This window comes from Adiantum capillus-veneris, chromosome 4 (genome assembly GCF_014529385.1).
Source record: "Adiantum capillus-veneris isolate H3 chromosome 4, ASM1452938v2, whole genome shotgun sequence".
Lineage (NCBI taxonomy): Eukaryota > Viridiplantae > Streptophyta > Polypodiopsida > Polypodiales > Pteridaceae > Adiantum > Adiantum capillus-veneris.
In genome coordinates, this window is record NC_140934.1 from 173524148 (window position 1) to 173549208 (window position 25061).

Genomic DNA, 25061 nt, shown 5'->3' on the forward strand with positions numbered 1-25061 from the left:
ACATGCCAACTGTTGATGAGGCAAGAGGTGGTAATACCAAAGGAAAGGACACAATGGATGTGGTGGAGGGGGAGGACAATGCAAAGAACTTTCATACAAAAAAGTTTGTCAAGAAGAGTGGAGTTAATGCCAAGAAGGGTGGAGCACAGAAGATGGCAAGAAGGAGAAAGAGGGGGGAAGAGGTAATTCCAAGAAGGGGGAGAGCACTAGAGATGGAAAAAAGGAGAAAGAGAGGGAGATGATTGTTAATTGGGCATTGTATGTTAAGTCATAATTAATGTGTCGAACTTGCTGAATTGAACATGCTGAGTCAAAATTTCTCAATCAGATGTTTTGCCAATAACTTATTTTCAGTAGTTACAATTTTTTTGTGCTACTTACTTCATGGGATTAGACTGCACCTAGCGAGGGCATTAATATGAGTGATGTAGTCGTGTTCTGAGATGATGTAACTTCTTCATGAATCAAATCTCCATTAGGTTTTCTACTATGACTACAAGAGGTACTTCACATTAGTGATGCTTGCAGTGTGACGCTCAAAAGTGAAAATCCACGGTGTCGCTATAAGTGTCTCTATAGGCGTCGCTATTTTCTTTGTTGCATAGCGACACTCATAGCGATGCCGACAAGGGTAAAAAATAAATCAAGAGCGCCAGAAACTCATATCTCAGATTTGAGTTTTTGGCGCTCAAGCAAAAGAGGTAACCCGTGCTCTCCCTCTCTCTCTCTCTCTCTCTCTCTTTCTCTCCCCCCCCCCCCCCCCCCCCCCCCACACACACACACACAAGGAGAGCCAGATATGCTCCTTCCTTTGCCTCTCTCTCATGTTCCCTTCCCCTCTTTCTCTCTCTCTCTCTCTCTCTCTCTCACTCTCTCTCTCCCTCTCTCTCTCTCTCTCACACACACACACACATTGTGTCTTTGAGAGAGAGAGAGAGAGAGAGAAGAGAGAGAGAGAGAGAGAGAGAGGAGAAAACAAAGGTAAAGAGAAAGAGGGATAGGGAGATAAAGAAAAAAAACCAAAGAGAGAGAGAGGGGGAGAAGATGAAAAGAGAGAGGTAAGGGGAGAAAACAAAGAGAGAGAGAGAGAGAGAGAGAGAGAGAGAGAGAGAGAGAGAGAGTAGAGAAAATATGAAATGAAATGCTATATTAAGATTTAGGGTTAGATTAAATTTAAACATTTAATTAAAATTAGGTTAGATTAAGATCGAAAATTAAGTTAGATTACATTTAACTTATATTTAAAATTTATGCTAAGTTTAAAACTCGGTTAGACTTAAGATTAGGTTAATACTTAAATTAGATTTAAGATTAGGTTAGATTACATTTAGATTTATGTTTATGTTGAGTTTAAGATTACATTAGATTAAGATTAGGTTAGATTTAGATTTATGTTAGATTTAAAATTAGGACAAGATTTAAAATTAGCTAGGTTAGATTTGAGTTAGATTACATTTAGGTTGAGGATTTAAGATTGGATTAGATTTAGGTTCATGTTGAGTTTAAGATTAGATTAGATTTAGATTTAAGATTAAGACAAGATTTAAGATTAGTTAGATTTAGATTTAAGCTAGATTACATTTAGGTTTAGGTCTACATGCACTATCATGTAGATGTGGATGTGTAGATTTCTCGTACCCACAAATATAGGCATTGAACAATAAAGACGAAATTATAACCCGGTGGTTCTAATCTCCGTGCACCTCTAGACCAAGGTGTGCGGGGATGGGACATGACTAGAGAATGTGGGGTAGTTTACAATGTGAACAAAGAGAGAGAGAGAGAGAGAGAGAGAGAGAGAGAGAGAGAGAGAGAGAGAGAGAGAGAGAGAGAGAGAGGAGAGAGAGAGAGAGAGAGAGAGAGAGAGATAAAAGATGGAGGATGCCAATAGAAGATTAAAATTATGTCTAGGTTATAAGGGTTTTACATCCATTATGAGCAGTGACGAGGATGTGGGGCCATCCAACCGAAACACCTATCTCTCAACAAGGATCTTATGTCCTTGTAATCAATGCAAGCATGCTATGCAACGTACAATACGTGTTTCTTTGCAGCACGTTCACAAATTTGGCGAGTTTGATCCATCTATTATATATCGAGTTGCTGCCAATTATAACTCGTCGGACTCTAACACTGGCCAACATGCAGCAATCTTGCAACCCAATAGACGCGTTCGCAGGCGCTTTGGTCAAGCAGCATACGTGAGGCCACAAGATGTAGCCTCTGACAGCTCAAAGGATGATCATGCAGACCACATTTCCAACGAGGTAATGTTTGAGCCCGAGATCAATGAAATGATTGAGACGATCATGGATTCAGAATGGCTTATCTATGATGATATGAAAAGTGAAGCCGATACACCATTGTATGATGGAGCACGTGTGTCTAGATTGAAGGCGCTTCTAGTTCTTCTAAACATGCAGACAAAGTTTGGATGGAGTGACACTAGTGTCACAATTCTTTTCAGGTGATCTATTACAATGTGTTTACTTTAATAAAAAACTCTAGATGTATAATGATCTGATAGGTTACTTACACAAGTGTACCGCATTTTTTTCGCTGTGAAGATTGCTCAAAGATCACATATTTGTCAGCTCTGATAATGTGATGCCAAATTCCAGAGAGGAAGCAAGAAAGATCTTGTGAAACTTGGGGATGGATTCAAAATTTGATTCACGCTTGTCCTAGCGAGTGCATTCTTTTCAGAGGGGAATACATAGACATAGAAAAGTGTCCGAAATGTGATTTTGGGAGATATCGAGTAGATCTCCACAGAACAAAAATTCCACAAAAGGGTTTGCGACATTTTTCTCTACTTCCTCGCATCAAGCATTTCTTTGAATGTAATTCCATGGCCGCCCTAGCATCATGGCATGAGGAGAATAAATCTCCCGATGGTGTGCTATGAATTCTTGCAAATTGCGCAGCCTAGAAACATATAGACGAAACATGGTTGGATTTTGCCAGGGAAGCTCAAAATTTTCACCTAAGCCTGGCTATGGATGGCTTAAATATATTTGGTCAGAGATTGACATCTTACAGTGTATGGCCCGTTTTCATCGTCAACTACAACATTCCCCCATGGTTGACTACCAAGAAGGGGCACTTGCGGCTAAGCTTGATTGTGTCGGGGCAGTATAAAGTGAAGAATATGGATGTGTATCTTCGTCCACTATTGGAAGAGCTACAACAATTGTGGATTGGCATAGAATTGGTGGATATGAGCCAACACACAGGTCGACAGAATGCTTTGATTAGAGGCATTCTAATGTGGACCATGCATGACTATCTCAGACTAACAGAATGCTAAGGTGATTTACACTCCTCACTCAGACACTGTAAATCTTGGTTTTTCTCAAGCTTATCTATTGTCATGTGTATACATGCAAGGCTTCAAACAAGCGGATACAGAGCATGTGTCACATGTGGACCTAGACTTAATGCAATGCATGTTGGGCGCCCTCATTGAAGAAGAAAATCTACGAAGTTCATCAAGTGTATCTTCTAGAGAATCATGTGTTACGCGACGGATTTTTGGGAAGAGAGCCACCGAGGATGTCTGCACAAGAATGGTTAGAGAAGAAGGAGATGTGTGATGATGGTTTGTCCCAAGGGATGAAGAGACTCTCTCTATGGTACGAGTTACCATATTGGCCCAGACTCATGATCAATCACTTGCTTGATCCAATGCACATATTCAAGAATGTGGGTAATTTGCTGTGGGACCATCTGACCGGCAAGAAAGATACTTTGGGAGCCACGGTTGACCTTAGAAATGTGGATCGAATGGAGCAATATTGGCCGCAGACAGCATCCGATGGATCGATAAAACTCCCTAAAGCACCATGGATTTTGACAGGAGCCCAAAAATGCAAAGTAAAAGAGACCATTCGATTTGTGTGGACCCCCACTGGTGTAATGCACTCGCTCCTGTACGTAGAGGAGAGTATGGTTTCCTTGAGGTGGATTCAACTAAAAAATGGACCGACCTAAGAGACACTTTTGTACTACCCGAGCATTGTGAACAACTAAGCATGTAAATAGTTAACATCCAATTTTAGAAGTTATGTGCTTGGAAGCTCTCATGTAAGTTATGTGGCTTTGGCTGGTGATATTTCATCCTACAAAGTCTGCATCAAAGTGGTGGTACGTCATAGAAGTAGCCCCTCATAGTGCACGGATGTATGAGGGCTACCATGTACCAATCACAACGGTATCAATGGAGGAGATCGGCAAAGATGCTCAATCAAAAGCTGCTGAGGTGGTGCGAGACAAGCATCAAGCTTCTACTCTGTATGGGGTGTATGCAGAGGATCTACAAAATGAAACGGGTGACATCTCCCTAAATGGAGAGCTCTATATAGACGTAGGGAGTTATGCTGAGCTATGCGAGGATGAGAGAGAGACCTCTTAAAGCCATAAACATTGTATTTGAACAATTTTGCTCTATTTTATAATATATATTGTATTCACGTGGCTTTTGTCCATTACTGTCTATATTCTATACTTGAAAAATTTAAATTGTGTTTAATCGTCATTGCTTCCACTCCAGGTATGCTCCACGTATATTCTCACAAGCAGGGACACTCCTTGGTGTGTCGTGAAAGTCTAATACACCAACACAGCACTGCGCTCTGAGTGCGATGGAGACTGAGGCTGCAATCGCGAAGGAGATGATCCATCTCTGCTCATAGATGCTGCATCTATGAGCAAGGACGGATCATCTCTTTTGCAATTGCAGTCTCACTCTCCATCGAACTACGAGTTTCATCCTTTTATAAGATACGTAGGATGCACACGGGAGACAAATTCACAAGAACTTCACAGGGAATCTCTCTACACAGGAATCCCTCTCCCTTTATGAGTCCTCTCTCTCTCTCTCTCTCTCTCTTTCTCTCTCTCTACACAAGAATACCTTTCCCTATTATCTATAGTATAATTTATAACTTGTCCATGTTTTCTTTTCCATTCAATGTTAAGATGAAATGTTCGTGTGTTTAATGCAGGTATGGATGATGATGAGTTTATTTCTTCTTTGTCACCCTAGCAGAGAAGGTGGTACGAGGATCATCATAGCTCTGGAACACCATCACATTGTTCTACTCCTTCAGCATCTCCCTCTATTTTGGAGCATTCAGCACGCTTTGAAGCTTCGGTGTCGATGAGACAATCTTCACACTCGTCTAGGAACTGACGCTCTAGTGGTGGCGATGGTAGTTGTTGTGGGGATTCCGTCGCTGATGCGTCGACACCGCCTCGTGTTTGACGAGGCTCCTTATCTTCCCCTTCTTTGCCCGTCCCCACACCAGCCATGACATCGCCATCTACACCAGGTTTTGTGCGGCTATCGGCCGTTCTTGGCTACACACCACTATCTACTCCTTCGGGAGTCACCCCAGTCGACATTCCTCGCTTCGGGTCCCAGAATCCAGTGGAGACACCTGGCGTCCGTACCCCCATCCAGATGCTACTAGAGACCCATGCCGAGACACCAAGGTTCATGCCTCACAGGCGAGAGGGCTTTTCGTACTCCGCCAATATCAGCGACGACATCATCTTGGCTGATGAAGGCAAGAAGGTGATCTCACGCATGCGCGGTCTTTGCTTTGAGGTGTTCAGACACTACATACTAAACACGTGGAGTGAAGTGCCAAGTGAATTAAAAGACAGTGTCATCAGCATGCTTCATGACGAGTTTCCTGTGTCAAGTCGGGATGAGAGCTTCAATGAAGACCTGATGAAGGTTTGAATGCGCAAATACTGCAAGCACAAGCGTTCTTAAGTACAAAAAGCAATAAAGCATGGGTGGAATAGACCAGATTGACTGGCCAAAGAAGATTGGAAGAATGCAAAGCGAGCAGCACGTGAGAATCCTGACAAGTGCAAGCAACAAAAGGAGGCAACCAAAGCGCGAGTAGAGGCAGGGAGCTCGCACCACTTGGGTATCAGCGGGTGGACATCATTTCAGGCCGATTTTGTAAGTGTTTTTGCATTTCTCTTTAGGTTTGGTAGTTACATCTATTTGTACTTTTAAATTCTAACATAATGGATTCTTTGTATGCTTTGAACAGTGGTCGATCAAAGGATGTGACCCCACACTGTACGAGTGCAAGTACGCAGGCAAAAAGGGCTTAAACACTCTCATGGACATTCTGAGTCCTCACGAAGGCATGGTTAGTATTAGGGTTTACTCTTTTCCATTTGTTGTATTGTTTTGTAAATTATATGATTAAACTTAGGAAAGTCTTATTATTTTTTTCTACAAAATCCGGAAGATACACCTCTTGGACGCGATGAGACGTTGTCGTGCTGTGACACGTACATAGTGGGAACGCATGCTACAAGATCTATCTTGTATTTTTTTAGATACATAATTATATTTCCTATAGTGTACATATGCATATTTAAGTATAATAATAAGCCTTCTATCTCATCCTATTATTTTTCTCAAGGGTAACATATCCTTACTTTACCATCAGAAAATACTATGGGAAAAGCATCAATAGCTCCACCTCTTTAACTTGGGGCAAAAAGCATTGATTCTTTATTTCTACTATTTCATTATCATCTCACACCCTAGCTAGATCCTATATCTAGGGTAAACTCCAATATATATATATTCTATGTATTTTTTATACTTTTCTTATATTTCTTTTTAAATAGCTACTAGGAGAGAATCAAATCCTAGTGGGACACTAGGTGGCATGATTTCAAAGATACACTTATTTTAATGCATTATTGCAAGCATGATTACAAAAATTTGTCAAGGAGCAATGTCATGCTTTCATATGGCATGAGGTGTCCTTTGGAATTAAATGAAAGTCTAAGCTAAGGAGACCACATGAAGACTTTTGCTGCCATAAATGGACCCTATTTTGATGAATTTTTTACACAAGGTTCCAATCCGAATTGGAAAACGATTTTAAAATGAAACTTGTAGCTAATGAGCTGAAGTTTTTGCCCATATTTTTACTTTTGTATTTGGAGCCACGGTTGAGGAGATATGATCAAAATACTGGACCCAAGTCTGCCCACATCATGCAGGGGTAGCTCATTTCCAACTTTTCCAATTCCTGTTCACACTGGCTCCTCTCTTCTTGTGTAAACCCTTGTGGGTTCCCTTCACCTATAAAAGGGGACCTCTTCTTCCTTGGAAAAAACTCAAGCATTCAAGCCATTGATGAGAGGAATTCTCGAGGGAGTGAGTAGTAATGCCTAATTGTACTTAGCCATTAACATAAGCCCAAGCCTACACTTTCTCCTAGAGGAAGACTAGCCATTCTTGTATGCTATCCTTGGAAGATCAACTCTAATCAAAGAAGGTCTTGCACTTGGCGTATCAATCAAAGTGGGGTTCTCCCCTCTTCTTCTCTCTCCATCAATAATGGTGCCAAAGGGTTTGTCAAGTAAGATGTGTTCTACATTGATGTTTTCTTGATTTCTTGTTGTTTTCTTTTTCATCTCTAATCCAATATATAATATATATCTATATATATATATATCTATATATATATATATATATATATATATCTAATCTCATCTCCTTAACCAAACCTATCTCTCTCACTCTTAGTAATTCATTCTCTCTACAAATTTTAGGTTCTCTTTGCTACAGGTACATCTCTCCCCGCAGTATCCTTATTGCCTACGGGCAAGAATAGGGCTTGGGAGGGAAAATTCTCATCTCTTCACTTCTCTCATATCTACATTTCTCACATACTATCCTAGATGAATAACCCACATGATGATCATTTCTATCGCTTTCACTTTGTACAATCTATTAGAATTAACGTATGGATTAGCCGTAAAATACACTTTCAACAACGTATAGTGTTTCTCTTTGTCCCTGAAAGGCTCAATGAAATACTTCTATCACCGGATCCCATCATACTACCTCTCATAGACTATAATTTTTCTTTTGATGTAAGCGTAGTTATCTTGCTATGAACCAAGAGGATTTGTACACACAATTAATCCCAATCACTAGACAAAATATATATATTATGGTAAGCACAAAACTACAATTCCAAAGAACAATTCGTAGCCTATTTGGTCAGCCAAGATTGAATGCTATTAACTCATCCATTAACCCTTTCATATTACCCATGATACGATATGACCATAGCCTTGATGTTTTCATCTTCGTATTGTTTTGACATTCTCTTTTGCGTTCTTTCTTTGTGTGTGTGAGTGCAAGAGAGAAAGAGTGAGTCTTCTTTGATTGCACTTCTTTCCAAACCCTATTCTTCATGGCATCTATGGTTTAACTCCTTCATATAGTTTTTGTTGAGTTCTCTCACAAACTCTGATAGCCATAAGCCCAGTGCTTTCCTGGCAATACCGCAAATTTCTCGACATATTTTTGGTGAACCCGTCGCGAATCTGCTAGGGTGATAGTTTGTGGGTAACCATGGGTGATCATGTTGAGCAACAGGGTATGCATTTTGACCCAACAACAATGCAAATGTTTCAAGCATTTGCAATGTTCATGCAACAACAACATGCTACTGAAAGAAGGGAGATTTCAGCAACGAAGGCCATACAAGCGGTCGTCAACAGAATGGATCAGTTCAATGGCAAAGATGTAACCAAGTACTTACGCGAGTATGTGAAGGAGATGGAGCTGCATCGCGTGTCAGAAGGTGAGATGATTCAAAGCTTTGAGCTAGTTGTTGCTCCAGAAATTAGGGAGCATGTTAGGGCAATTAAAGATGGGAGAAATTGGGAAGAACTCAAAGTAGCTTTAAAGGAGGAATATTTCATGGAGGACTCGGAGAGAGTGACCAAAAGGACATTCTTAGAATGGGTAGTCAAGCCAAAGCAAGGACTATCAATAACAGAGCTACTCAGGGAATTTGAGCGGCGCTATGCACAACTCACTAGGACAGAAAGGGCCACACTAGATGCAGAGAAGACAGATCTTTTCTTACAAGCTGCAGGTAAAGAGTTTCAAGAAAATTTGGAGCTTCTTCTTGAAGATAAAGATGCTGAGCAAGGACTAAAGACCGTCTGGAATGAGGTTGAAGGTGATGTCTCACTGCTTGCCAAACGACAAAGAAGAAGGGACAAGATGGTAGTAAACACTACAAGTCCTTCCACCTCAACTTTTGACAAAATGGTAAAGCCTACTTTTATCGCTCCTAAGTTTGATGAGTCCATGCTAGATGAGCTTGTGAAGGGAATGCGTGACTTGAAGGTGAAGTTTGCAAAGCTTGAAGAAAAAGGCCAACCATCAGGGCCACTTCCTAGGCAAAGACAACAGCCCAAAGAAGGGTTTGTTAATAGATGTATTTGGTGTGATAGTACAGACCATGTAAGAAGGGATTGTGATGATTTTAGTGATGCTTTGTCAAAAGATGTTGTATTTTTTAAGGATGGTAAAATCCACTTAAGAGAGACAGGCCTACCCTTGAGAACTAACTTTGGGAAGGGGGGAATGCAAACCTTAGTTGAAGATATGGCAACCAAGCATGCCACCTCTTCAGTTGAGGCAGCTACTTATGGAGTAAAAATTGAACATTTTTGTGATGAAGAGGTGAGTGACCATCATGGTCAAATTTGGCCAAATGTCATGCAATTAGCTAAAAAGGGAAAGCTTACAAAAGAGATTCTACATGAAGCAGGTGATTGCATACGTCTAGAAACAGGATGGAATGATCCAGTGGACTCATTGTCAGTGCATGCCTACAAAATGCCAACAAAATGAGGCAGTTGTAGAGAAGCGCAGACGTGAGAATGCTGATGAAGGACCATCAAATAGAGCTTCTAGAAGTGGGGGAAGAAGCGACTCAATGCCTTCTCAAACACCCTCAACACAAGGAGCATCTCCACCTGAAGTACTCATGGAGGAGTCTACAACAGGAAAGAAGAAAGAGCCAACGAAAGGTAAGACAAAAGGCCCAACTTATAAACTACAATCTGATATTGAGGTTGCTACAGATTTAAAGAAAGTCTTGGAGGAAAGGATCTTGAATAGCAAGATTGAGTTTACTCTGGGAGAAGTTCTTGGCATTGCAAAGCGTGAATTCCATGAGGAGATCATTGACATCATCAAGAGAAAGAGGCAAACCCTTGCTGAAGTTTCTCGTCCACAGGTTGAAGGGGAAACCTCAAAGACACAAGGGATGCAACTGCAAAATAAGGAGAATGATGGAGCTGTGGTAGGATGCTACCAATCTAGTGGGAGAGTGAAGCAAGTGTATTTCTCAAATGATGAAGAAGTTGAAGATATTCCTAGGAGTTACTATTCACGAAGTCATTGGGCAAGGGCTACTACAGAAACTTTGGTCAAGGTAGGTGATCTTGAAGAGCCATTTGTTGCCTTGATTGACCATGGTTCATAAATAAACATAATGTCAAAGAGTCTCTACAACAAGTGCAAATGGCCGATGGACACAGATCATGGCTGGATGGTAAAAGTGGCAAACAATTCATCCGGTGAATTGTATGCAGCATGTCCAGGTGTGAGGTAACAATAGGTGATGTAAAGATTGACCAAAACTTCTTTGTACAGGATACATCTTCATATCATCTCATCCTTGGACAACCCTACATTGTGGGAGTTCGAATGGAAACAAAGGTAATGGACGATGGTTCAGCATATGCTAGAATACGTAGCAAAGATGGTAAACGAGCTGTCCAATTTCTCACAGTCTGTGTAAACCATGAAAGTAATCGTGACAACCTCAGAGAACATCCTCTACCAAAGGTAAGCAAAGAGTTTCATGATCATAGAGAAATGATGGGTTTTGGCCAAGTACCATTGTAAAGCGGGATTGCAGTGGTACAGAAAGAAAAAGGGTCTCGCTTGATCCAAAAATAGGTGAAACTTTCTCGATGAGCTCCTTGGTAACAAGGAATGGATCAGTATGTTTTACAAAACTTGAAGATTTGAAGAGATATGAGAGGCAATATGTGCATAATGTACAAATAGGCATGAAAAAGAGTGGGTTGCTAAAGCCTACTGAAAATGTTTTGGGTTTGTGTGAACAAGTTTCTTTTGTAGATACTATGGGTGAGCTTGATGCTATAATGGGGTCTAATTTGCATCTTGAAAATGAAGTTGTGGAAGTTTGCTCTATGGAAATGTATCAAGTAATAGAAGCCTTTAAAGAAAGCCAAACAGTTGGCCCAGAAGTCCATGTTGAAACTAAATACAAGAGTGTAGCAAAGAAGGTGAAACCTGTAGCTTCACCCTTACCACCCAACAACAAGGAAAAGATTGAACAGGCTTCTTTACAACCAAGTTTGCGGAATCCTAAAAAGATCGGGCATACCTTCACAAAGGAGTCCTTTCAAGAGTTGCAGATTGGTTGCGAGGAGTTTCTAACACAGGAGGAGACAAAGTGCTTCAAAGAAATGCTTTCAAAGCATGGTAAGGCTTTTGCATTTGAGCCACATGAGATAGGATGTGTTGATCCTTATATTGTAGCTCCTATGGCAATTTTCACAATACCTCATGTGCCTTGGAATCTGCGGCCTATTCCGGTTCCAAAGGCTCATTTGCCAAAGTTAATAGAGCTACTGAATGAGAAAATCAAAATGGGAATCTTGGAGCCTTCTTGTGCTCCATACTCAAACAGGTGGTTCACAGTTCCAAAGAACAATGGTTCTCTACGCTTCATCCAAGATATGCAACCAGTGAGCAAGGTGACAATTAGAAATGTAGGTATAGGTCCAATTGTGGATGAATTTGCAGAGGCGTTTGCAGGGAGGGCAATCTACTCAATGGGGGATCTCTACTCAGGGTATGATCAATTTCAGCTTGCAATCGAAAGCAGAGACTTGACAACCATGAGGACACCTTTGGGTTTGGTAAGGATGTGTACCTTGCCATAGGGAGCAACCAACTCGGTTGCACATAAGATGAATGGGATGAATAAGGTCTTACGTGACTTTATTCCTCAAATCACAATGCCTTTCATTGATGATTTGCCTATCAAAGGATGTGAAGAAAGTGACAAAGATGAAGCTTTGGATCTCAAGGGATGTCGCAGGTTTGTGGTAAATCACATAAATGATTGTGATAAAATTTTGTCTAGGTTGGAAGAAGTGAATCTTACATTGTCAGGGAAAAAGTCTATGTTTGGTGTCAAAGAAGTGCTCATTGTGGGGCACATGTGCGGGCCATATGGTAGGAAACCTTGTCCATCAAAGGTAGATGCCATCCAAAGAATGAAAGAAACATGCACTAGCATCACTGAGGTTAGAACGTTTCTGGGAGCATGTGTCTTCTATGTTATTTGGATTCCACATTATGCACATGTAGCTGATCCTCTTTATCAGCTGCTTAGAAAGAATCAAAAGTTTAAATGGACAGAAGCACATGTAAAATCCATGAAAAAGGAGTTACTCCAGTCAGCAACGACTTTGAGAAAGGTAGACTATGAGTGTCAAAGGCCAGTGATTGTGACAGTAGATACTAGTCCTACAGGGATTGGATGGGCAATAGGGCAAGATGACAAAGAAGGACACACGTATGTGGTAAGATTTGGAGCAAAGGTACTAAGTGCTCGCCAAAGAAACTATCCACAGATAAAGAGAGAGTTATGGGGTATGGTTAAAGCCTTGAAAAGTGGAAAAGAGTACCTAATTGGTGCTTGTGTGGTTGTAGAAACAGATTGTCTACCACTTCTTGGGATGATTACAAGCTGCTCAACACCAGACATTGCTATGTTGCGGTGGATTGCCTACATTAAGTCCTTAAATCCCGAGTTTAAGCACATTGCAGGTAAAGACAATACAGTGGCAGATATGCTATCAAGGGCAAGGTATGAAGATGAGTCACAAATGATTGATGAGGGAGATGATGTAAGCACAAAATTCTATTCTATCTCTCATGTCAAAGGTAACAATGTCTGCATGACTAATTCACTTGAATTGTTCTTGAAAGATCTTTATGAAGGTGATTGGCTTTCTATTGGAAGGTACTTGAGTACTCTAACAAAACAGGATGATTGGTGTGAACAAGAATTCAAGAGGATACGCAGGAAAGCATATGGGTACTTTTTAAGGGATGGTTACTTGTGGAAGCATCCTAAGAAAAAGGGTGCTACACCACAACTGGTTATATGTAAAAAAGAGACTCAAGTAAAGCTCATGCAAGAGTTTCATGAGAGTCTATGGGCTGGAAACAGGGGTGTGTGGGCAATCTTCTCCAAGTTGAAAGAAAAATATTGGTGGAAGGGTATGTATAAAGATGTATCTCAGTTTGTAGAGTTATGTGTAACTTGTCAAATGTATTCAAATGTTCGACATCGTGATGGATTGCACCCTACATATCCACTAGCCATGCACTATAAATGGGTTGTGGATCTAGTCACGATGCCTTTAGGACTCTGGCAGATGAGATACTTGGTTCTTGCACGAGAGGACCTAACTAACCAGTTTGAAGGAAGAGCATTAAGAGCTAAGACCACAGAAGCTGTGTGCAAATTCCTTCTTGATGAGGTGATTTGCCGTTATGGTTGTGCGGGAAAAATCACTGCAGATCGAGGTGAACTGGATGCCGAAGAAGCAAGGGAGTTATTTTCTAGATTAGGGATCAAGCTTTCTCTTACTACAACTTACAACCCTGAAGGCAATGGAAAGAGTGAAAGAGGGCATCCTCCTATCATCAAATCTTTGGCCAAGGCTTGCGAAGGAAGAGTTGGTGAGTGGCCAAAATTGTTACCATATGCTTTATGGGCTGATCGTACAACACATAGCTCAGTAACTGGCTACATGCCTGCGGAGGTAATGCATGGTCAAAAGCCAGTGATGCCGATTGAGGATACAATTCCCACATGGAATGTACTACCTTGGCAAGAGGGGCTTAGTAGGGAAGATCTCCTTGCACTGCGTATAAGGGAGCTAGAGAGAAGACCTGGAGACATTGAAGCTGCAAAAGAACGACTCAAAAATGCAAGGTTGAAAAACAAGGACTATTTTGATAAGCGACATCGACTCAAGAGCAAAGCAATTGACAAAGGTGATTGGGTTTTAGTGTATGATAGTAGCCTTGATAACCAGCACACAGTCATGCGTAAGTTCTCAAAAAGATGGTTTGGACCGTATGTTGTAAAGCATGTGCATGAAAATTCTACTTACAGCTTGTCTGAACTAGGTGGTACAAAAGTAAAGATTCCCATTGTAGGAAAAAGGATTAAAATGTTTAAGAGTAGAGGAGACAATGATCTAGAAGATATGGATGAGGAAGAAGAGAAAAACACAGGTGAAGATCAAAGTGAACATGAAGCTCTGGAATCATCCAGTGAAGAAGAAGACAAGGAAGATGTACAAGAGGTCTAATCTTACAAAGAGACAATGTGGCACATACCGGAGGATGTGCAGGTTTAGAGGGGGTGGATGTCGTGCTGTGACACGTACATAGTGGGAACGCATGCTACAAGATCTATCTTGTATTTTTTTAGATACATAATTATATTTCCTATAGTGTACATATGCATATTTAAGTATAATAATAAGCTTTCTATCTCATCCTATTATTTTTCTCAAGGGTAACATATCCTTACTTTACCATCAGAAAATACTATGGGAAAAGCATCAATAGCTCCACCTCTTTAACTTGGGGCAAAAAGCATTGATTATTTATTTCTACTATTTCATTATCATCTCACACCCTAGCTAGATCCTATATCTAGGGTAAACTCCAATATATATATATTCTATGTATTTTTTATACTTTTCTTATGTTTCTTTTTAAATAGCTACTAGGAGAGAATCAAATCCTAGTGGGACACTAGGTGGCATGATTTCAAAGATACACTTATTTTAATGCATTATTGAAAGCATGATTACAAAAATTTGTCAAGGAGCAATGTCATGCTTTCATATGGCATGAGGTGTCCTTTGGAATTAAATGAAAGTCTAGGCTAAGGAGACCACATGAAGACTTTTGCTGCCATAAATGGACCCTATTTTGATGAATTTTTTACACAAGGCTCCAATCCAAATTGGAAAACGATTTTAAAATGAAAATCGTAGCTAATGAGCTGAAGTTTTTGCCCATATTTTTACTTTTTTATTTGGAGCCACGGTTGAGGAGATATGATAAAAATACTGGACCCCAGTCTTCCCACATCATGCAGGGGCAGCTCATTTCCAACTTTTCCAATTCCTGTTCACACTGGCTCCTCTCTTCTTGTGTAAACCCTTGTGGGTTCCCTTCACCTATAAAAGGGGACCTCTTCTTCCTTGGAAAAAACTCAAGCATTCAAGCCATTGATGAGAGGAATTCTCTTGAGGGAGTGAGTAGTAATGCCTAATTGTACTTAGCCATTAACATAAGCCCAAGCCTACACTTTCTCCTAGAGGAAGACTAGCCATTCTTGTATGCTATCCTTGGAAGATCAACTCTAATCAAAGAAGGTCTTGCACTTGGCGTATCAATCAAAGTGGAGTTCTCCCCTCTTCTTCTCTCTCCATCAATAATGGTGCCAAAGTGTTTGTCAAGTAAGATGTGTTCTACATTGATGTTTTCTTGATTTCTTGTTGTTTTCTTTTTCATCTCTAATCCAACATATATATATATATATATATATATATATATATATATATTATATATATATATATAATATATATATATAATATATATCTAATCTCATCTCCTTAACCAAACCTATCTCTCTCACTCTTAGTAATTCATCCTCTCTACAAATTTTAGGTTCTCTTTGCTACAGGTACATCTCTCCCCGCAGTATCCTTATTGCCTACAGGCAAGAATAGGGCTTGGGAGGGAAAATTCTCATCTCTTCACTTCTCTCATATCTACATTTCTCACATACTATCCTAGATGAATAACCCACATGATGATCATTTCTATCGCTTTCACTCTGTACAATCTATTAGAATTAACGTATGGATTAGCCGTAAAATACACTTTCAACAACGTATAGCGTTTCTCTTCGTCCCTGAAAGGCTCATTGAAATACTTCTATCACCGGATCCCATCATACTACCTCTCATAGACTATAATTTTTCTTTTGATGTAAGCGTAGTTATCTTGCTATGAACCAAGAGGATTTGTACACACAATTAATCCCAATCACTAGACAAAATATATATATTATGGTAAGCACAAAACTACAATTCCAAAGAACAATTCGTAGCCTATTTGGTCAGCCAAGATTGAATGCCATTAACTCATCCATTAACCCTTTCATATTACCCATGATACGATATGACCATAGCCTTGATGTTTTCATCTTCGTATTGTTTTGACATTCTCTTTTGCGTTCTTTCTTTGTGTGTGTGTGTGCAAGAGAGAAAGAATGAGTCTTCTTTGATTGCACTTCTTTCCAAACCCTATTCTTCATGGAATCTATGGTTTAACTCCTTCATATAGTTTTTGTTGAGTTCTCTCACAAACTTTCACAGCCATAAGCCCGGTGCTTTCCTGGAAAGACCGCAAATTTCTCGACAACGTCTGATTAGACGACGTCAATCTAGCCGTAGCTAGATAGCATTAGTTTCCTTTTGTCATAGCATGTATAATGAGATGACGTGTATACGTCTTTTTGTAACTATTGGAAAACCATGTATATTTTCTCAATAATGAAAATGGTGTTGTAACTATTACATTTGCAAAGCTTAACAATCAAGTGAATTTGCCTATGATGTGTACAATTGTCATTGATTTACTTTCATCCATTTACTTTTGTCAATTTTGTATCTTTATTAATTTTGTATCTTTATTCTGCAAACAATACTATGGATGATGGAGTTAATGGTTATATTGTCTTGTGGGTGACTACTTTGGGTCTATACCTTGCACTTTCTTTCAAAGGTGAATCTGGGCTTATCTTGGATTCATTTAGGTTTACTCTATTATTGAAACATTCAACATGGTTGATGGGTGAATGCCCTGCCACCCAAAATGTTTTACTCTCGGGCGTCGCTATACGCGTCACTATATAAGGCTCTGCAATGTCGTTATGAGCATTGCTATAGGAAGCCTGCAACCGTCACTATCTGGGTCTCTATATGCGATGAAGATAGCGATGTTCCCATAGCAAATCTATTAGCGAAGGTCTTAGCGATGCCAAAGGAGTATAAAAACCCAATGTATTTTCGTCGCTAAAAACGTCACAAGTGCACACAACCTCTTGTAGTGTATGTAGTTACTCATATATATGATGTGTAGGTAGGGGTCCTTGAAAGGGTCGTAATAAACTAATGTGAAATGCATTGTGAATGTGATAGTGTGAAAATAATTCTAAGCAAAATGAAACGCCATTTATCACAATAGAAATTTTGAATGGACCATAAAAACGGGGAGCAAGCTTAACAAGAACAATTGTATCAACACTTTTAGTTTTGATCTTTTCAATTAGAAGCATAACATAACCTCCTTCCTTAAATTCAAGTGCTTTGCGGTGTTTATCAGCCTGCTTAGTATAAAGTTCTTGTGAATGCTTAATAGCAGATTGTACACTTTCATATATATGATGAAAATTTATAGTGAAAGTATCAACAATAGGCACAATGCTAGAAAGTCTTGAAGCAGAAGCAAGCAAAGAGTGACCATGCACAACTTGAAATGGAGAGAGTAGGCACAATGTTAGAAAGCCTTGAAGTAGAAGTAGGCAGAGAGTGACCATACACAACTTCAAATGGAGATTTACATGTAGCAAAGTGAGTTGTGTTGTTATAAGAAAACTATTATGCAGGTAATCATCCCTTTCTTGGGTTGAGAAGGCACATAAGCTTTTAGTAAATAATAGTGCAATAAGTGACTTTTGTTTGGCCGTAAGACTCAAGAAGGAATGCACAAGCAAAAGTCAAGTGTAGTACCAAGATTTTCAAAAACTGTAGTCTAAAAAGCACTACAAAATTTAGACTCTCTATCAGATATGATTACTTTTGGCAAACCATGATGAGAAAAAATAGCTTTTAAAAAGTGATGCAGTTTGATTTGCAATGAGAGTTTTTTTATACATGGAATGAAATATGGAAAATCAAACAAGATGAAACATACTATTTATCATCACTTTTCATAGCAAGCCAATTAAAAACACGACATAAATTCTAAAAAGTAGCATCAAAACCTCTATGTCCAGCATAAGGCAGTTTATGCAATTATACAATGAATAAACACAGAATGGTTTGGTGACACACAATTTCTCTTTGAAGTAAAGGAAATTTTCTTGTATGGTGTATTCAATAAATGTGTGCACTAAATTTTCAAGCATATGCAACTAGGTGGTTTTAAAGTCATCGTCTTATGCATAAGTATCAAGCATAGAATCAAATGAAGTACCCATAGTAATTGATAGACTATATTAAGAGAGGGTCTTTGACTCAAAACATCAGTCACAACATTTTATTTACCAGGTTGGTATTGACAATTGGGTTGAAAACCTTGAATAAAAGCATCCCACTTAATATACCTATCATCTATTAGAGGTTCAGATAATGAGTATTTGATATTTTGCTGATCCATTTTAATTATCAAGTCAGCACCCATTAGATAGTGTTTTTCAAATTTTTAGAGTATGCATTACATCAGTCAATTCTTTGTCATATGTACTGAACTTAGATTTAGATGGTTTAGATTTATAACTTTCAAATGCAAGTGGATGGTTATCTTGCATAAGAACTGCATCGATACCTTTTCCACTAGCATCATTGACTACAACAAAGAATGTTCAATCAAAATCAGACAATTGTAACACAAGTACATTAGTCAATTGAGTGCAGTAAATGAGCTTTCTTGTAAGTGAGTTTATACTGAGAGTCAAATAATGAGATTTGTAAGCAAAATTACGAACAAACTTCATGTTATAACTGCATAGACCAAGGAAAGAATGTTAGCTCATGTAGGTTTTTAGCTCTTCGCTAGAGTTCTACATGTATTTCCTTTCCTGATACATTATGTCCCAAATATTCAATTTCAAATTGGAAAAATGAACTCTCTTCGGGATTCAAGTATAGGTGGTTTTGTGATAGAAGTTCAAAGACACGTATTAAATGCTCCTTAGGTTCTTGCTTAGATTTACTTAACACAAGAATATCATAAAATAATTACAATGAAAAGTCTTGATGGTCAATGAAAATTTGGTTCATCATACGAGTGAAAGTAGCTGGTGCGTGTTGACCGCTGGGTTAGCAACACAACATAACTCAACTTTTGCAACAAAGCCTTATTTTTTGAGAGTTATGAAATGCTGTGAATTGGTTAGAAACATCATTTGTAATAAGTAGCTAGTCTAGTTGCAAAGGCCGAGGTGAAATGGCACTTCTGGATTGTACATTCAAAGCCATTTTACCCCTTGAACTCTATTTTAGGTTTAACCTATGGTAGCCTTAGTAAATAAGGTACCTAGGTCATTTTGTAATAAAGAGAACTTTTATCATAATCAAGTTTTAAGCTATCATCGACTATGTGTGAAAGAGAAAGAGAGAGAGCATGAGATTCATCCTGGCACTACTCTCCGCTCGCTCATCGCATTGGAGAACCAACAACACCATTGTGCTAGGCTCTGTGAGAGCTACGCAGCGACAACACCAAGCATTCCACGCAAGACAGAGCGCACATGCCGATGCATCTATGAGCTATTTGTGGTTGTAAGTATATCTAATGATATCTATTTTGTGCATGCAAGTAGTTGTTAGGATTGGGGCGACATAAGCTATGCTTAGGTACCCATAGACTTCAGTTTCAGGCACTTCCAAAATTCAGCTCTATCTTCATTTGTGTTTTTTCTAGATGGGTTTAAAGCTAGGGTTTTGGGTATAGAGGCTTTGGGACAGGTGTATCCTAGTGAGGGTATGGTGTTCCTTAAGTTTTGTATGATTCTGGCATGGTTTGGTGAGTTTCCTTTCATTTGTGTGTATGTGGGTTGGTGGTGTAGTTGAGAGCAGTGACATTCTAGATTGTGGTTTAGTTAGCCTTCTAGAGTGTTGCCTACGTGGGATGCTCTCAGTATGACAATCTAAAGAGATTTCCTCAGTGCTCCTATCGTGTCATCTGTGTCCTTGATTGACATTATGTTGATCTAGGTTGTGTTGCATGCACTCTATGGGTGGTATGATTCGCTCCCGCAACATTGGCGCCGCTGCCGAGGACACAAGGACTTGAGTAGGGTAATCCTACTAACACTCATGTGATGATTTCTTGCTTTAGTTTCGGCTCAAGAAAGGATTTTTCTTTAGTGGATCGGGATGAGTTTATTTAGAGATCAAGTGGATAGTCAAACAACGTGTATCTTGCCGAGGGTTTGCGACTAGGTAGGTTTAGTTAGAATTTGTAGAACAGAGTAGTTGTTGGTAGTCGAGTGGTTTGTGAGGTGATAAAAGTGATTGCTAATCTGTGTGTGGCATTGAAACGTGTTTCTACTCATAGATGCAAAACCCCATATGATGTGTAGGAGTAGCTTTAGGTAGGACATACTAATTTTGATCTAGAGCTATTTTTATTTGCTGAAGTGCTTGTTTGCATTTAGAATCTTTTAAAAATTTGGTTATGAGAAAAAAATGCAATAAACAACTTTCTGTTGATATTTTTGCATGACTATTGATGCTGAGCATATAGGAGGGCATGTGCAAGAGTTCTGTGTACAAAATTTGCAATTCTAAAAACCTGGACATCATACACGTATGGTGTGAAAAATCTGACTACACTAGAGTGTTTAGAAGGGTGATTTTACCCTAGGTACACACTGAGACTAGTATTTTGACCCACACGTGATACCCAAAAGACAAAAGACGAAGTGTCGAAAACGAAAAAATAGGCAATTTGTGATTTTGAGCATGTTTTTGCATGAAAATTGGTAGAAGCTCTTGAATACCAGTGCTAGAGACTTGGGAATGCCTGTGGGTGAATTTTGTCCAAAAATTCATCAACAGACATCATACGCCTATGATGCCTGAAGGGTGATTCCGGCAACAAATTTGAACTTTTGACATTACACCCATATTCTGCATGTTGTGTTGAGCATATACACCAAATCTCATTTCATTTGGGCTTACAAATTGATAGTTAAGGGGATTTTACTCTTTTAGGGGATTTCCTTGTCAAAAACTAATGATTTTGTGTATTTTTGACATCCAAAATTTGATGTGAGCACATATTCTTGTTGTACACATCAAGGGGGCACCTTTGGTAGAAACAGAGCTGAATCTTGACCACTTGGACATCATACATGTATGATGTCTTAGAGGCCAGATCTGGGGTCAAAAGTTACATCTGAGTGCACCCTTGTGATCTACAACATTTAGGAAGCATATAGGCCAATTTTCATCAAATTTGAAGCATTTTTGGGCTTGCAAAGACCATGCACGGATCTAGGCAAAGTGATTGCTTGAGGTGATCATAACTTGCACAAAAAGTGGTCAAATTCAATTCTAACACTTGTTGTGAGTTGCCAGTGTAGTGAGGAACTCTGGAGTGAAATTCAGTTTAATTTGACCACTTAGACATCATATACGTATGATGTCTAAAGGGAACTTTTAGGGACCAAAACTGAAATCTGAGCATATGAGGATGTTAAGCACAACAAAACAAGCTTATATACCAAGTTTGGGCCAATTTGAGTACATAGACATCATACGCGTATGATGTCTCAAGGTCATTGCAATTTTGACCACACGGGGGGTTGGAAAATGATGTGTTAAGCTTGCTTGCAAAATTTCATCTCATTTGGACACATACTGTTGCAATTAAGGAGATTCTTGCAAATACAAGAAGATAAAGGTGAAAAAGTGGTCATTTTGAGCAATCTTGACATCCAAAATTTGCTGTAATCACATATTCTTGTTGTATGCACCCAAAACTTCATTGATGATTCATGTTGTATTGGCCATAACTTGCTCAAAAAGTGTTCAAATTGAATTTTGAAAGTTGTTGAGAGTTGCTTGAGTGGTAAGGAATCACTGAAACAAAAGTCACTTCATTTTGCCATAAAAGACATTATACGCGTATGATGTCTAATTGCCAAATTTGAAGTCAAAAGTTACATATGAGCTCAGAGAAGTCTTTGCCAGCATAAAATAAGCCTAGAGACCAAGTCTCATCCAATTTGGATTACTTTTGGCTTAGTTAACCTCCCACACACATCCAAAGTAGCCAAGATGTGTTCCCATTCAAGTGTCTCTAATGCTTTCTCAGGAAGGGGTTTTGGGATGTAGTCCGTATCTTCAAGTGCCATTTCTAGGATGCATTCCTCTTGCTTTAAGATTCCACATTGTGAAGCTCCACATATCCACAGTTCTTTAGGCTTACCCAACCATGCTAGAAGTTCCGATCTGTTAGGAAATAGGACGTAGCTAAATAGATATTTGAGTAGATTACTTAATGGAGAGAGATATATTTCACACACAAGAGATTATAGAGTAGAAAGAGAGAGAGAGAGTACACACAATATACGTGGTTCACCCCATGTGGGCTACGTCCCCGGAAAAGCAGCCACTCAATGGCTTTAGTACTTCAAAACAAGAAATGGTTTACAAAGGGATTATACTCTTCTTGCTTCACTCTCACCACCTCACACCCACCTTGTTGCATCAATTTCACACTCTGAAATGTGTGTATAAATGTCCTCCTTTTATAGGCCAAAAGGGCTGCCCTCTCTCATGAGAGGGAGCCATGTGTATCCGCCCTTGTGTAGATAAGTCCAAATCAGACCAATCTGCCCATGTGTGGCCGCCCTTGAGAAGACAAGTCCTCTTTTGAATTCGGCCACCGTACATCGGCCATTGACTCTGACTACCGGTCACTGGACATTGACTACCGGCCACCGGCCAACCAGCCAACCGATCGATCGTTTTCTGACCACTTTTCGGCCGCCGTCCAGCGATAATATTTCGACAAAAAGGAATATTCTGGTGAACCCAATCTGGAGCTTTGCTCGAGATTGGCCGTGAAAATTTTGGTTTTCAGCGAGTGATTTTTTTTCACGCACGATGGCTTCTCCTCATAATGGGGACCTTACAAATGTGCGTTTTTACCATAAAAAATTACAAGGGGTAAATCAGGCTCCATACTTAACAATCTCCCACTTGGAGACTGATCTCCAAACCAAAACTGTGACTGCTTTCCATCCTGGCTTCTTATCCTTGAATGCCGATTGAAGATGAGAAAAATCTCAACTTCTCCTTGTTGACCACCTTTGTAAACATGTTTGTAGGATTTTCACTTGTATGCACCTTTCCTAGCTTTAGCTGTCCCTCTTCCAAAAGAGTGCGTACGAAGTGATATCTCACCTCAATGTGCTTTGTCCTTGAATGAAAGGCTGAGTTCTTTGCAAGATGGATAGCACTTTGGCTATCATTGTACAAGACACAATTGTCTTGTTTGAATCCAAGCTCTTCTAAGAATCTGTGAAGCCACAAAATTTCTTTTCTTGCCTCCGTCATTGCTACATACTCTGCTTCCAGAAAGTGAGACCACTTTCTGTAGCTTTGAAGCCTAACTTACTGGTGTGCCTCCAACCATGAAGACATAGCCAGTAGTGCTCCTTCGAGTATCTTTGTCACCTACCATATCTGCATCAGTATACCCTTCTAGAAAATATTAGTTCCTCCAAAATACAAAGCATTTGTTGTTGTCCCTTTTAGATACCTAAGTATCCACTTCACAGCTTGCCAGTGTTCTTTACCTGGGTTGTCCATGAACCTACTCACAACTCCCACTGCATGTGCAATATCTGGCCTTGTCCAGACCATAGCATACATTAGGAAACCTATCGCTGCAGCATACGGAAGTTTAGACATATAGACTATCTCCTCTTGTGTCTTTGGACACATATCCTTCGTTAGTTTAAAGTGACCAGCCAAAGGTGTAGAAACTGGTTTTGCATTTTGCATTGCAAACCTTTATAGTACCTTCTTAATGTAATCCTCTTTAGATAGCTTTATTATCTTCTTCGTCCTGTCCCTTGATATTTTTATACCAAGTATCCTCTTTGCATCACCTAAAACTTTCATTGAAAAAGATTTACACAGCTCCTCTTTTAGGTCTTTGATGTCCTGCATGTTAGCACTTGCAATCAGCATGTCATCAACATACAACATTAGGATGATGAACTTCCCATCTCCCAAATTCTTTGTGTAGACGCAATGATCTGAATTGCATCTTGTTAATCCATGATCTAACATCCATCGATCAAACTTCAAGTACCATTGTCTTGATGCTTGCTTTAATCCATACAAGATTTTCTTCAATCTGCAAACCATTTTCTCCTTACCTTTTACTTCATACCCCTTTGGTTGAAGCATGTAAATTTCCTCATCTAAGTCACCGTGAGGGAATGCCGTATTTACATCCATTTGCTCAAGATTTAGATCATGAGCAGCCACAAGGCTTAAGACAAGACTAATTGAGTTCATTTTTATAACAAGAGAAAATATTTCATTGAAGTTAATACCTTTCTTTTGAGAAAACCCTTTTCCCACAAGCCTAGACTTGTACCTTTTCTTCCCACCTTCTTCTTCCTTCAGCTTGTACACCCATTTGTTTTGAAGTGCCCGATTACCTTTAGGCAACTCAACCAACTCCCATGTTTGATTGCGATGTAGTGAGTCCATCTCCACTTGCATGCTTTTCGTCCATTCTTCTTTGGATTTGTGTTGCATAGCTTCTTCGTATGTTTCCGGCTCTCCACCAGAATCTGAGATCAAGAGATGGTTGAAGGAAGGAACAAACCTTACTAGAGGTCTACTTGCTCTTGTAGATCTTCGGGGAATAGGTTGAGGCTCCTCATTTGGTTGATGTTGTTGCACATTGTCACCTTTTGCAGTCCTTGAGTCTTCACTGTTCTCAACCTCCATGTACTCATCACCTGTTTCTTTTGTTTGTTTTCTTTCCAAGTAATCTTTGTACATATTTTGTTCGTTAAAAGTTACATCCCTACTCCTTAAGATTTTACCATCTTCACGATTCCATAGAGATACCCAAAGTCACCTTCTCCATAGCCAATGAAGAAACATTTTTTGGACTTTGCATCTAGCTTTGATCTTAGGCTTCTATCTATGTGCATGAAGGCCTCACACCCAAACACTTTGAGAAATGTATAATTCACCAGTTTACCTGTCCATGCCTCTTCTGGAACTCCCCCATCCAA